Source organism: Lipophrys pholis (genome assembly GCF_963383615.2).
Source record: "Lipophrys pholis genome assembly, chromosome: 11".
NCBI classification, from domain to species: domain Eukaryota; kingdom Metazoa; phylum Chordata; class Actinopteri; order Blenniiformes; family Blenniidae; genus Lipophrys; species Lipophrys pholis.
In genome coordinates, this window is record NC_137631.1 from 13,804,598 (window position 1) to 13,809,930 (window position 5,333).

Here is a 5,333-nt window from a genome sequence, read left to right on the forward strand (position 1 = left end):
CTTCATTAAGAATAACATTTCGTTCCGCATTGGCGCTTTTGTACATGTAATCACCATTTTCTTCATTCATGGAAGCAAATCCACAAATAGACTCAGTAAAGACTCTAATTAGAGCCGCCCACACAAATACCAGCCAGTGAGCCACTTTCATAGAAGAAGGAAGATTTCTCCAGCTGTGAAACAGTTGGATATCATCGGAAAGTACACACTTTGTGTACTTTGTATTTAATCATGTTTGCAGAACTGGAATATCAGCTCGTTTGAAGTGCACCAACACTCACATGGACGAGTCAGGTGAATTATTCCTGATGGTCCACTTTGCTGCTCAATAAGCTTGGTGAAGGCATACACAACCCCGCCCGCATCAATATTGGAATAACAATTTAGTGCTACCAACTCTCAGGAGTAGGATAACAACAAGCTTCAGTGTTGCTAAATCTGAAGTAGTATTTCCTTACACACAGATTTTGCTTTTAAATTGGACAGGTTTTTTTGGTTTTTTTTTGTTTAGTTGTTGTTTACAGATCGCTTCATAAACACCACTCTGATCTCTGAATCAGATTCTGACTTCAATCAGATAGAAGTGTTGACCTGATGCAACTTTAATCAGATTATCCTACTATTATTGTATTACTTCTGGTCCATGTCACTTTTATTCTTTAAAGACAATTGTAGTAGAAATAGGAAAAGACCGAACAGAGGAAATGTGGTCACTGTGAAGTTATAAATCCACAAAAACTAATGTGGAGAGTTGACCTGATGAGACTCCTCACTTCTCTTCAGCAGGATTTTGCGAATCTGACTCCTGAAAATTCATTTTCATTTACATATATATCTTCAGGTCTTTATGGTATTAATTCTAAATTTGTTTTACATCTTTTGTTGTTTCAAAAATGGCGCCTGGCACCAGCTTATAAATGTGACACAATCCAGAGATCAAGCCTTTATATGTTTGTTTTTTTATTCATTATCCTCTTTTTCAAAGTGCCATGTCTCCAGTGATTTCTTTCAACATTCAGTCTTGTACAAAATAATCGTGCAGGATTTTATTTTATGTCAGTGGAGTGTTACCATTTAAATTGTAGTAGTGGTAGTTTTATTCATAAATGGTCGAATGTGGTAGTGAAACCTATCAAACCAATCATATCTTGGTACAATTCAAGCAATCTAAGAACAATAGAAGCAGATGCTTTGTGAAAAACAGATAAAGGCAAAGAACTTGATAAACTGTGGTTGTGTTGTGTTGTGTTGTGGATGAGTAGAAAATCATTTGCAAGATTAAGACGAAGCTATTATCGCCGCAAAGCAAGTCAAGGCTTTGTTGGACGTAGGCGGGTGTGTTTATGTGTTTTTACGTCTCGGTTTTGCGTGATCATTACGTTTGAATATTTGCTTTTCCTGGCCTGGTTGATGCTTTTGCCTTTCTCTCCTGCTGCCTCTCCCGTTCCCTTGTTCACTAATCCAGGCCTGGCTGACTTTGGTTTTGGAAATATGATGACCTGGGTAAATTCTTTACTTGCACTTCTGTGAGGGCTCGTGCTAGTTTGTTCATCACTGTGTCAAAATCAGATTGAGAAAACCTTATTTGTTAATTTGGACTTCGAGTTTATATTGCCGTTTAATCTGTAGAGGGACTGGGAAGATGAGCCGTTAGCAGGAGGACAGGATGAGGTGAACATGGTTTGGGATGCACATAGTTTTGATAATCATCTTTTGAATTCAGATGTAACACAGTCAAACTGGTTATTTATTTATTTATTTATTTATTTATTTATTTATTTATTTATTTATTTATTTATTTATTTATTTATTTATTTATTTATTTATTTATTTATTTATTGTAAATGAAGTTATTGATTAACATTGTTCCCACAGCTATCTTTCCCTGTAGAATGTTTTGGTAGATCACTAAATTGAGAGTTTGACATTATTGTCCTGGTGGTGGTGTGGTTAGTGTTTCATCAGATGATTTCCTACTGGGCTTTTAGTTCAGGTCTATTATATAAGATTACACATAGGATCTCTTCTTCTCTTAAAAAGGATTTGAACCTCATCTTGTCTAATAGTCCAGTAAGTTATTAACGTTCAGGGTTATTTATAATCATAAGTAATGAATTCATTCTGCCATCATTTTTCTGAGTTTTATTTTTAATGGTCTTTGTTTTTTTGTTTTTTAACTAAACCTGCTGATTGAAGACGGTAACTGTACCAGAATTTTATCAACTTGTTTTTCCCTGCATTTCTGATTCCTTTCCTTTGCGTTTGTTTAGAAATCTATGCTTAATATGTTGAAATGGCTTCTCTGGTTCCTTGAGAATGACCTCTAGTACATAAAAGCAATTTTAGAAAACAAATTAAAATCCATATGCTGTAAATACCTTGTTTGTGATGTGAACCTTCCCACCTGTTGATACATGAGCTAATCCATTGCTCACTATAGCAACACATCATAAACTCTCTCTCAGTTGAAGCAGTTTCTCTTCTGATCAGATGTATTAATCTATAGTTAAATTTTTAGTGAGTCGGGGTCTACTCTCTGGTAGGCTGTCCTGGTCACTGTATCGTGATGCTGACTCATTGTAGTTGGTACTTTGGTAGTCGTCAGGTCACTAAAATTTGCATTCCGTGGCCAAATGTTCTTTTCACAGTTATAGCACCGGTCCCAGTCGTGGTCACCTTCTTTAGGTCTTCTGTCTTTCCGCCTTGTGGTCTGTCCCTACGTCTTCTGTTCCTTCTTTTAAATGTTCCTCTGACAAAGAAGATGTCACTCACATCATCTATGTCCTGGTCACAAATCCACTTTTTTCCTTGAGCATAGTGCGCTTCGCTCTCATCCTCCAAAACACAATCGTCTTTTTCCTCTTTCTTTCTGTCCGTTATAACTTTCTCAGCATGCTTACAATATTCCATCACATCATTCATACCAGCAGTCCCGTGTGTCAAACCACTGATTTCAGCACAGCGAGCTCTCAAGAATGCCGTCTTAAGGTGTCGTAGAAAAGGTCCATTAGGATCAGCCTGTGCAGGTCTAGTCAGTCCACCATGGACCTGAAACACTGCACTCAGTCTGTGCATGTTGTCATCCACTGACTCATCTTCCTTCTAAACACATCTGATCATTTAAGCCCAGTCTGCTGTCAAGATTTCTTTGACTGTCGCTTTTCCTTTAAGGTCATGTTTCTTTTTCCAATTAGGGAGAAAGTTGATGCTCTTCGGATCTCTTCGCATTGTGTACTTCTCATTCCTAGTCATGTCAGTTGCCTCCCCTGTGGATTTACTCTTCCGTTCCCTATGTCCTTCTCCCCTTCACTGGACACCCGGCTTGTATGACACAATCAAATTCTGAGCAACAAGGCCAGTCAGTGTGTTTCCATATACTGGGTTATGTTGGCATCGTTAGGTTTCCCACAGTAAATAAACTTAACCCCCGAGGCGCCACAGAATAACTACCAACACTCATTGTTAATAAGTAAAAACATCAAATAATTAAATTGTTCTGGCAGTTCATTAATTGATCACAATTTACATTTTATAAATCAGTGCTCATTGTTTAAGCATTCCATCGTGAGAAAATCTGGATTATATACTAAACTATGAATGTTGACCATCTCAGTTGATGGAAATGACATGAACACTCTTTCACGAATCAATCAGTTTCTGCATTTATTTTTAGCAAGAAAAGGAACAAAACAATTAATTCGTCCTGGAGGATATTAAAGTTTCTGTCTCGTGGCTGAAGAAAGAAAGTTTCCTGACTCAATAAAACAGCAGCAAGATTTTTTCATGTTTATCACATAAAAAAAAAAAAAAAAAAGTAAATGTGACTTTAGAAAAACTTTTGTTATAGAAACAAATGACATCACATGGCTTTCTTGGACTTTCTTTTCTTGTCCAAGTTAAATTTCCTTTTGCCATCTTAGCATTAAGGCATATACTATGTTGGTAGTACCCCAGGAATGAGTCCCCTCTTCTCCACAGTGGGATTCTGACTGACAATGTAGCTAAATCATATTGTTACTGGAATAGTTAATAGAAGGGGAGAAAAACATACAACCCAGTGGCCAAAGCGGACCAGCCAGAGGGTCCATCTGACTCATCATTGACTGGTAGGACATAGAAAACATAATTCAACACAGAGACCTGAGATAAGAGATCAACTGTACCTTTATGATGATCACTGTGAGGGTGATTTTGTGAGGGAAAAAAAAAAAGCACACTAAAGGCAACATATTCCCACAGATTGAAGATGTAGAGATTTAACTGTATTCTGGCCCACACGGCTCTGTTAAAAAAATAGCATAATGTTAAAATTGCACTTATTTTCAAATGTTAACTTGTTATTGCTTTGTGACAAACTAAATGTCAAGGTTTGCATAATGTGATCATTCCTGTTGATATTAACACAATGGAAAGCATTTGGAGTTGTCCCACAAGTCCGGGTATCCAGAAATTCAGATTGCATTACGTTTTATTTCAGAAATATTTAAATTCATAATGGATTTTGGAAAAACAGAACAAAAACAAAAACAAAAAAGAAAAAGAAAAATTGTGTATTTTCTTGATGTGCTTGTTTCTGCAGTAAGGAAGAACTGAACCTTGAATTTAAAATATGCTACGATTTTTACCGGTCAGCACAGATTCGATTTATATCTGGACAAAATGAGTTAAACGCCCCTGATTTATCCACAAACTCTGAAGTAGAAATGCATGAATTCTAAGAAATGTACACTGCAGAACTGATCTGCGTTGGTGAAGATTTAAAGGTGCATGTTATTTCCGATCGTTTAGATTTCAGAACTGCTTCAATGAGTTTGTAATATTAATGGAGCTCGGGGGTCATGCAAACATCAAATATTGGCCAATAGGGGCAACGGAGCAGAAGGGAATCAAACATGCAGCACAGCCTCTGCATAGTTAATCCACGACTTAATTAGGATACTTTCTCCGGTGGAGATGTATGTGTGGGTTTTTTTTGTTTGTTGAATTTTCATGCAATAAGGCAGATCCGGCTCTCTGTGCATGTCTTTAAAAACAGGTTTCTCATGAACTTTGACAGCGGATCGTACTTGGATGTGTGTGTGTGTGTGAGAGAGAGATGGATAGATAGAGAGGGGTCGCGGACACACACGGAGAGAGAAAGACAAAAAAAAAAAAAGAAGAAGACGAAAAATGGGTACGGTATACGCTGCATCCTCCACCAACGGGAGCTGACATTCCCATGGAGAGGAGACAAAGAGGGGGGAGGGAGTGCAGGGGGGGGGGGGGGGGGGGGGGGGTTGCGGTGGGAGGGGAGGGGGGGGCGAGGTAAAGCGCAAAGGAGTGAGGTGAGGCTC